The following is a 10,748-nucleotide window of genomic DNA, read 5'->3' on the forward strand; positions in this document are numbered from 1 at the left end:
CTGCAGTGAATCTGGAGATGGAGATGACCAGCTTTGAATTTCTGCAGCATGGGGAGAATGATGGAACATACGCTGAAGACCAAGCCACCATCTGCCCACACAGAGCCTTGTGCACCGGGGAGAGCACAGGGACACTAAGACCCATTTCCAGATTTAGAAACCAAAGAAACCCTGTCTTGCCATGTTTGCTTCCCTGACATTTCCATCTAGTGAGGCTGGTCGTCTCCCCTTCTCGTTCATACCGAGTGCTCTGACCTCTGTGTTCTGCTCCTATTGGGTGCCCACTCTGGAGTGCCCTCCCCCTTCTCCCTGCTCATGAAAATCTCACCCAGCCTTTGAAATCAGCTCAAGTCTCACTTCCCTCTTCAGTGAAGACTTCTTCAGTCATCTGTCCTCCTGAGACTTTTCCTTACCTGAATACATGCCCCAAGAGTCTCCTCCAAACAACTTAGCATTTAATCATGCAAGGTAATTGCTTGCCCTCTAAATGGCTCATGTATAATAATCTGGAATCTCCAACTGGACTGAGAACGCCTAAAAGCTGAGATTAGGTCTATACTTTTCTTGTGTTCCTAAGTGTCTCCTAGCTCAGTGCTGAAAACAGATGTGCTCAACTCCTGTCCCCAGCAAGGTTGTTTACTACATCATAAACGGGTTAATAACACCAGCCATGCTTCTCTCTGGGCGTGGTTGGACCCAAGATGAAAAAGAGTCAATAGCCAACGAAAGGCACTTTAATCTTTATGACTACAGCTGCTGAGCAGAAGCCACGATTATTCCCAAATCACTGCAAATGACCCAAGAATTTGGCCCACCGACCTCAGGCCTTGTGTCTGCCATTCAGGGTTCCCCCTGCCTATGGAGACCTGCCTAGTGGGCCTCTCAGGCACACAGCTGAGCTGGGGCATGAAGAATCAAGACAGAAGATGAGATACCTAACATGTGATTTGGAGTTCGCTGCAGGAATTAATTACAGTTGGTACAAATGCCAACTGCTTGTTTCCCTGCCCTTCTCCAAGACAAACAGAGCTGGGCAAGAGAGCCATCCTTCCAGGCCTCGGAGCTGAGCTCTCCTTTTCTTCCCATACAGGGAGGTCCATTTGACAGCCAAGATGGAGGTCAGTCTCTGCAGAAATGCTCTTGACAGCTCACAAAAGCACGAGGATCCAACTGGCCTTGGTCTGTTCAGTTATTTTCCAGTCTAGACCTGCAGCCTGTTCAGCCAAACATGAATGGTAGCTCCAGGTAGGAGAGAAGATAAAACCCTCAGAGGCTCTCAATATTTTCCATAAATCACTCTCCTCATTTCTGGTAAACTGATTTTGTTTTTCAAACATCCGATCCTTCCATGGAGCCCTTGGGGCTGAGATCAGCTCATGAACAACCATTTAGGGCAGAAGTCATCTGCATGCAGATATAGACACGACTGTTTTTAATCCTTCCCCACCCCTGCATCCCAGTTCTGAAGGCTTTTAAAAAATGTTTTATTGTGGTAACACACACACACATACACAGATAAAATATATATATATATATATATAGAGAGAGAGAGAGATAATATATATTATATATATACATAATATTGAGAGGGAGAGATACAATATATGCATTATATATATATATAATATTGTCATTCCAACCTTTTTTTTTTTTATTAACGGAAAGAAAGAAAAAAAAAGAAATTGACACAACATTTAGAAACCAACCTTTTTTATTTTTTTGTATGCTGTATGGTGGGGTCACATTTCATTATTTTTCCATGTGAGTATCCTGTTACTGCAGCACTATTTCTTGAATTTCTATTTGTTTGTTTTGCTTGTTTGTTTGTTTTTTGGGAAGCACATAGACCAGAAATCGAACCTGGGTCCCTGCATGGCAGGCAAGAATTCTACCACTGCACTACCCTAGCACCCCCTGTTCCAACCATTTTTAAGTGTACAATTCAGTAGCATTAATTATATTCAGAATGTTGTGCTGCCATCACCACCATTCATTACTGAAACTTCATCACCTCAAACAGAAATTCTTTTCCCATTAAGCAGTAACTCCCCATTTCACCCTCCCCAGAGCCCCTGGTACCCTATAATCTAATTTCTATTTCTACAAATTTGCCTAGATACTTCATATAAGTGGAATCGTCCAATACTTGCCCTTTGGTATCTGGCTTATTTCACTCATGTCTCTTAATTCATCCATGTTACAGCTTGTATCAGAACTTATTCCTTTTTTTGGATGGCTAATACTCCACTGTGTGGATACACCACACTTCTTTTATCCATTCATCTGCTGATGGATACTGAGGTTATTTCCACCTTTTTGCTCCTGTGAATAATGCTGCTATGAACATCAGTGTACAAGTGTCTGAGAAGTAATACTGATTTTTGATGAGTTTGGTACATAATGCCTCCTAAATAAACTCCAAAACACTAAAAATCCTTCAGGACTGCTCTGTATTTTCACCAGAAAATGTTTTCCCCAGAAAAATTAACATGGTATTGCTTAAGAGTACACAGCTGAAATATGCAGAATAAAAATTCACTGATGCAGGGAGAGCATAAGACAGCTGAAGTTTGGGATGTTTTGCACTATCTCAGTCTGGGTTCTTACTACAGATATACCAGATCCATCACCCCTATTGCTGATTTATATTTACAAGAATAAAATTATGATTCATCATGAATATCTGTTTGGCTCCAAATGCATTAAAAATATATCCTCAAAACCTGTGTAGGGCATGAGATTTTGTAGGTTTGTCCAGAGTGATGCCTCAATAAATCCCAGAGTGATTTGAATGGTGAATAAAAAAAGTATTTGCAAGTCCTCTTGGGAGAATGGAGAGAAAGGGGGAAAATTCAACTTCCCCAAGTGGAAAATTCTTGATATTCTCACAAGCAGTGGGGACAACAAAAGCAATAGGCTGAGCCCCCAATCTTGGGTTTTGTACATGTGAAACTTAACTCTGCAAAGGGTAGGCTAAGCCTACCTAAAATTAGGCCTAAGAGTCATCCCCCAAGAGAACCTCTTTTGTTGCCCAGATGTGGTCTCTCTCTCTCTCAGCCAACATGGCAAGCAAACTCACTGCCCTCCCCCTTTCTGCGTGGTACATGACTTCCAGGGGCATGGACCTTCCTGGCAACGTGGGACAGAAATCCTAGAATGAACTGAGACTCAGCATCAAGGGATTGAGAAAATTTTCCCAACCAAAATGGGGAAGAGAGGAATGAGACAAAATAAAGTGTCAATGGCTGAGAGATTCCAAACAGAGTTGAGAGGTTATCCTGGAGGTTATTCTTATGCATTATATAGGTATCACCTTTTTAGTTAAGGTGTATTGGAGAGGCTGGAGGCAACTGCCTGAAAATGTAGAGCTGTGTTCCAGTAGCCATGTTTCTTGAAGATGATTGTATAATGATATAGCTTTTGCAGTGTGACTATGTGACTGTGAAAACCTTGTGTCTGATGCTCCTTTATCTACCTTATCGACAGATGAGTAAAACATATGGATTAAAAATAAATAATAGGGGGAACAATTGTTAAAATAAATTTAGCAGATTGAAATGCTAGTGATCAATGGAAGGGAGAGGTAAGGGGTATGGTATGTATGAATTTTTTTCTGTTTTCTTTTTATTTCTTTTTCTGAATTGGTGCAAATATTCTAAGAAATTATCATGATGAATATACAACTATTTGATGATATTGTGAGTTATTGATTATATATCAAGAATGGAATGATCATATGGTAAGAATGTTTGTGTTTGTATGTGGTTATGTTTAATTACATTTTATATATATATATATATATATATATATATATATATATATATATATCTCCCCAGATGATTCTAGTGTCCAAACAAACTTGAGAACTACTCTAGGTAGACACCTGGAAATCATCTTTGATGTCTTCCTCTCCATCTAATTCACCACCAAGTCCCATCAATTATTATTAGTTATTTCTCTAAGTATCCATGCTAGGTTGAATTATGGTACCCCAGAAAAAACATGTTCTTAATCTTAATTCCATTCCTGCCAGTGTGAACCCATTGTAAATAAGACCTTTTGAAGATGTTATTTTTAGTTAAGATTTGGCCCAGCTGAATAGGGAGGGTCTTAATTGATTACAGGAGTCCTGATGAAGAGAAAGACATGGGAGGAGCCCAAACCTGGAAGTCAATAGAACCTGGAAGAGAAAAGAGAGGACATGGCCATGTGACAGAAAGCCAAGGAACCCAAGGGCTCCTGGCCAGCCAGTACACTGACTCTGGGAAGAAACAAGCCTTCCAGTCTCTGAGATCATGAGCCAATTAAGTCCTGTTGTAAGAGTCAACACCACTTGTGTGGTATTTGTCATAGCAGCCTGGAAACTAAGAGTGCATCTTTCTAATCTTTTTACAGTTCTCTCCGTTCCCACTACTACCCTAAGTCCATACCACCATCAGCTCTCTGCCAAACACCTCATTAGCCTCCTCCTTACTCTCTCTGCTACCATTGCTGTGGCCCACACCCCAGCAAACAGAGTAAGCTTTTAAAAAATGCAAATCTGACCTTGGCTTATGACTGTCAACTACTTCTCATTGTCCTTAAAGTCTAAACACTTAGCATGGCCCACAGCTCCTGTCTGAGTTAGACTCTGCCTACCCCTTGGGTCTTATCTGCCACTTCCCCTTTCCCTCTCCTTATCTGGTTTCTTTTCATTCTTCAAATCAACGCTGTTCCCTCCCACCCAAAGCCAGTACCAATGCGTGCCATTTCTATGTCTGAACCATTCTTCCTCTTCCCACTCCATTATACAGCTCACTCATTTGGAAGCTCTCAATTCAAAGCCACTTCTTCAGGAAAACCTTTCCTGATGACCCCAGATTGGATGAACACCCGCCACCATATATCTTCACAGTGCTCTATTTCTCTTTCGTAACACTTATCTACTTGTAATTATATATTTTCTTGTATGATTACTTGATTGATACCTATTGACAACACTTCAATATAAGCTCCAGAAGGACAGGGCCATGGCTTTTTTATTATTCTTCAGAACACCAGCACATTGCCTGGGTATGGTATGTATGAATTGTTTTCTGTTTTCTTTTTATTTCTTTTTCTGAGTTGATACAAATGTTCTAAGAAATTATCGTGATGATGGATATACAACTATTTGATGATAGTGTGAGTTATTGATTATATATCAAGAATGGAATGATCATATGGTAAGAATGTTTGTGTTTGTATGTGGTTATGTTTAATTACATTATATATATCTCCCCAGATGATTCTAGTGTACAAGCAAACTTGAGAACTACTCTAGGTAGACACCTGGAAATCATCTTTGATGTCTTCCTTTCCATCTAATTCACCACCAAGTCCCATCAATTATTATTAATTATTTCTCTAAGTATCCATTGCCTGGCATACAGCAGTAACTATTTGAGTGAATAAATATGCACTGAAACTGAAAATCACAAATCCAGATATGCAAAGAAAATGTAATTTTCTTTGTCTGTAACTGAGCTGGACTTCCTCACAATTTCCTCTCTGCTAGGTAGCTGTAGAAGGAGTAGTTTGGAGAGAGACCTTTATTTTATTCCATCTGGTAACCTCAGCCCAAACCTGATATTTAAGTTGTCTTCCTGGATAAATAACTCAGTCTCTGCCAGGAAGGCTCAGGTCAGTGTATCTCTCTGTTGGGTTTCTGGTCTCCTCTCATGTTCCTCTCCAAGTATGTCAGGTGGAGTATGTATGGAGCAGGAGCTAAGAAACCTGTGGTCTTTTTGGAAAGGGCTCCCCTGTCTTCTGGCGGGTCCTAGGGGTTGAGTGGCTGGCCCCACCCTAAGGTGCTCTGTAGCATTTACTGCACATGTCTAAGGTTGAGGGACTCAAGGTCCATTGTTTGGTGTCCTCTCCCAATTGACTTGGCCTCCCCTCAAACTCTTTCTAGGTTCATTTTCCTCTAAGTCTCTACAGGGTCATGTAATGTCCATCTTGTTGAATGAATGAATGAACATTCATAATACAATGTTTGAATATAATGTTGATACAAAAACAATATAAAAATAAAAATTTACATAGAGTATTATTTCAATTTCTAGAAAATACACACGTGTTTGTGTGTATTATATACACACATCCCATACACATATATACACATGAAGACCAGAGAGAAATACACCATGCAAACACTGGTTATTTTGGGATGGTGAGACGATAAGTGCTTCTTTTTCCTTTTATACTTTTCATGCTTTCTTGTATGAAAAATAAAATCCAATTTTCCTATAATGAACATTAGGGTAGAATCAGAGAAAACAATGAATGTTATTTGGGCAACCAACAACTCCTAATTCCCTATAGACCATTCACTTGATATCTGAACATCATGAGGTAGAAGCCCCACAAGGCCCACTCTTCTGCCCACAGGCCAGTCTTGATCTGATCCAGCCCAAGAGTGACGTCCTTGGGTCCAGTTTATCCTTAATGCAGAGATCCCCTCACCTAGAGCCCTTGGTTTATCTGGAGCAGACCAGATATCCCAGATCTGAGATGGCATTACCCTCCAGCCTGCAGGAATCTCAACAGACTCTCCCCAAATCCTAGCTCTTTCCAGGTGGACTTCTCACTCCACAACGGGCCTGTTCGGGAGAGGAATCTGGGTGAGATCACTTTGCCTTTAAGTCAGTAGTGGATTGAAAGTTAGCAAACCAAGGCACTGTCCTTCTGGACTTCAAACAAGCTGCCCAGGCTCTCAGGGCTTCCGTCTCCCCTTGAGAAAAATGGGATAACACTAAATACTCTGACAGGTCGGCATAGAGAAAAATGTACCTAAAACACTATGTAGGTGCCTAGCAATTAATGGGTGATTGGTACATTCAAGTTACTAGAAATTTTAAATGATTTTTGCATATAAATAGAGCACAAATTGTGTAGTGATAATGAATGCTGAAATATCTTCAGTGCTGTCACCTGCCAGCCGCTATGCCGAACGTCCTATGAGCATAATCTCATTTGCTTATCAGCGCAGCTCTATGAGAAAGGGGCTGTCAACACTTCCATTTTACACATGAAGAAACAGGCTTAGAAAGGTGAAATAACATTTAGTAAATCAGTAATTACACAGATTAGTAAATGGTAAGGCAGAACCTGAACTCAGTTTTGTCTAATCCCAAATCTTCCAGATTGAAACCCACCACACTCTACCCCCCGGAACCCTTCTCTAACCCATCTAGAAATTCATTTGATGCTTTGTTTCTTGAAACATGAAATTATTTTGCAAATAGAACACTCATTTTCACATCCCTCATAGCCACTATATAGCCAGTGCCATGCATATCTGCCTGCAAGACCTAAATTTGGAGAAAGACCTGCCTTCTCAAACTCAATTCCTATCAAACTTTCCATTGGCTGAGCACCAATTCAATGTGATTAGGCCCAGGACTGGGTAAACCACAAGATCTATCAGGATTACTTTGCCTGCACTAGAAGGCAAATAGCACCTTCCAGGAGGATAATTTTCGCTGAGGCTTTGGCCGCAAAGTCACACCTTTCCTCTTTATAAGTGTCAAGGGTGTTTCACACTGTTTGTCGAGAAAGCTAGTAATGGCATGATGTACAGTGCTTTTTGGTTTTATCATCTATGATCTAATTTATCTTTCCAACTATTATCTCCCTGATATTGAGCGTTTTCAAAAAATTAATCTATGCGTTAATGGTAGGTAGAGTTTAGGGTTCTAGTACAAGGGAATCAGCAACTCCCAGACTGGGAAGGTGAATTCCAGAAATGTTTATCTTTAAAGTGAGTTCTTAAGAATTCTACAGCAAAGATTCAAATCAACAAGAAGTAATCTCTGAACTTGTTACTCTGGAACAAATTATTTTGCTACCTTATTCAGTCTTGCCCTTCCTCATTGTCTCTTACATGCCGAGTCTTGACTTCAGGAATCTGAGCAAAATTGTTGCATCTACAGTAAGAGAGAGGATGGATTCCCAAGAGCAATTCCTGGGAATTAGGCTGTGAGGTTATCTCTTCCTAGAAAAGAATCTTCTCCATCAAGAATGGGCTTTGGCTGATAGACAGGAGAGCCAACTTGTAATTAGTTCATTTGTAAGTGGGAAGCAATTTGGGAATACTGGACACAATTTCTGGAGTTCTCCAACTCACTGCTATTAGCCCTCTCCTGGGGAGCCTTGCTGTCATAACGGAAGCATTTATACTTTTCCTAAAAGTGATGGGAAATTAAGGAAATGATAGAGAAGAAAGAACAGGCTTTGATGCCAAATAGGCCTCAGTTCTGGTCTCCTCTGAAAAACTAAATTACAAAAGTACTTCCTTTCAGCATTGTTTTATGGCTCAAAGGTAATATATATATAGAGTGTCCATCCCAGTGTCAAGAACATGATAGCTGCTCATAAAATGGTAGTTTTTTTGGGGGGATGGGGTGGGGCTGTTGTTAAGAAACTAGATATTAGCCCCAGCTTTGCCGTATACTAGCTCTGTGACCTGGTCTGTGTTTCGTTTCCATCTGTAGAGTGGGAAGAGTAAAATGGTAAGGATAAATTAGATCATAGATGACAAAACTGTAATAAAATCCTATACATCAGAGGGTATTATTGAGCACTTTGAAGTTTCTTCTGACTCCAGTAGTCTATAATTTCATGATCTGATAATGGTGTGATTTGGTACTACTGTGAGATATAATGATATGAGAAAGCTTGTCACTAATAGAGCTTGGTTGCCATAGCAAGTCAGATCATCTATGTTGAGATATGTATCTTCTATAATATCCCTGTGGGTTTTCAATTGTAGATAAAGACTTAAAGGACAAAACTGTACTTTAGGATCAAAGCTAACCCTGTAGTGGAACTAAAACTATGTTTAGCTAGAAAAAGTACCAAATACGTTTTATTTGTATATTTTGGAAACCCAAAATTTTCTTGTAAAAAAATGTCAAACACCTTCAAAATATTGTTTTTTGTAACTTGATGAACACCCTCCATTACAGGCAAGCAATTTTTTCCATTATGGATTAGAAACAAGGGAAAATGCTTCCATTGATCTAACTACTTCTGAACCTGTTGAAGAGAGAGAAGATGTGCTATTTAAAAAAATATTATGTTAAGATGTTTAGTTATTGGTAAAATTCAATTAAATGGCTTCTACTTGCCTGAAAGAGTTAAGCATCTTCTCAAAGTGCTCAGCAAGGAGTCATTTATTCAGCTGCAGAGAATATTTGAATGAATAAGCACTTTTCTGAAGATTGTTTTTTATTCTTGTCCTAAGCACAATAATAGCAGTGACCCTCCTACTTGGAAGGATCCCTGCATCAGGTGGCTTGTGTTTTCCTACACATATTGGTAACCATTTTTCCAATTCCTAGTAGTATGAAAGAATTAATTGGTCCTGTTTTCAAAAGTTAACTAATATCAAATGTAAGCTTTTCTTATGAAAAATGAGCATTCTCACTTTGTCAAGACCATTTTCTTAGTGTGGCATACATGGTCACTAGTTTCCAGCTCTCTAGACTAATTTGATAAGTTTTTCATGGCAATTTTAGGATGATGCGACTCAAAGTTTTCAAAAGAGCTCAATTTACTGGTATCTCACATATTTGGAGAACTCCTTTTTTTCTTCCTGATAGCAAGTATCATTTTCTTGAAAACCTAGTTGCCTTTCAAATTTCCTAACAATCACAATCACAAAATAGTGATAGAGGGAAACCATCTCAAGTCTGTTATATGAGGAATGCTTTAAGGGGTGGGGGGCCTGGAGAAGAGAAGATGTGGCAGGCACGATAGTCATTAGTTTAATGACTAACTCTTAGAAAGAAGGCTTAGAGGTTCCAGGAGACAGATTTGATTCAACATATGAAAGACACTCCTAAGTGAAGGTTAACAAAGATCAAATAGGACGCCTGGCAGGTGATAGGAACTTACCTCTTTGCAGAGATCTGGGAGAAGATATCAGATGGCATGATATCTAGACTGGACTGGAGCAGTTGTTCCCATGGTTGACTGTTCACTAAAATTGCCTGGCGTTCTCATTTAAATACAGACTCCTGGGCCCTGCTCCTGGATATTCTGACTTGGTAGGTCTGGGAGATAGGGAATCTGTATTTGTAATGAGTGCCTTGGGTGACTTCAATTCATTCTTGGGTGATAGCTTCATAAAGCTTGATTTGCCCATTTCTTCTCTGCCTCTCACAGAAAGGGAGCTGTGATGGTTAGGTTCTGGTGTCAACTTGGCCAAGTGATTATGCCTGAGTGGCCTGACCATCGCTGCAAGGATATTTTGTGGCTGGTTGATAAAATGGAAGGCTGGTGTATTAAATCTTCAGTCAGTTGAGTGCATCTGTGGCTGATTACATCTGTGATCAACTAAGCCGTGTCTCCCACAACAAGATTATTCAATCAATTGAAAGCTTTTAAGGAAAAAGAGAGACTCTTTCACTGCTTCTTCAGCCAGTGAGCCTCTCCTGTGGAATTCATCCAGACCCTTCATCGGAGCCTCCAGCTTCACAGCCTGCCCTAAGGATTTTGGACTCTTCCATTCCCATGGTTTCATGAGACACCTTTATAAATCTCATATTTACAGATCTCTCCTATTGGTTCTGTTTCTCTAGAGAACACTGACTCGTACAGGGCCCTTTCTTTCCCAACAGCAGAAAGGTTTGGAGGGTGTTGAGGGTGGGACTGAGCGGGGCTGCTGGGATAAGCAAGGCAGGCCAGTCTTGTCCAGGAGGCTGGAGTGGGGCTGGGGAGTCACT

This window comes from Tamandua tetradactyla, chromosome 4 (assembly GCF_023851605.1).
Source record: "Tamandua tetradactyla isolate mTamTet1 chromosome 4, mTamTet1.pri, whole genome shotgun sequence".
NCBI lineage: Eukaryota > Metazoa > Chordata > Mammalia > Pilosa > Myrmecophagidae > Tamandua > Tamandua tetradactyla.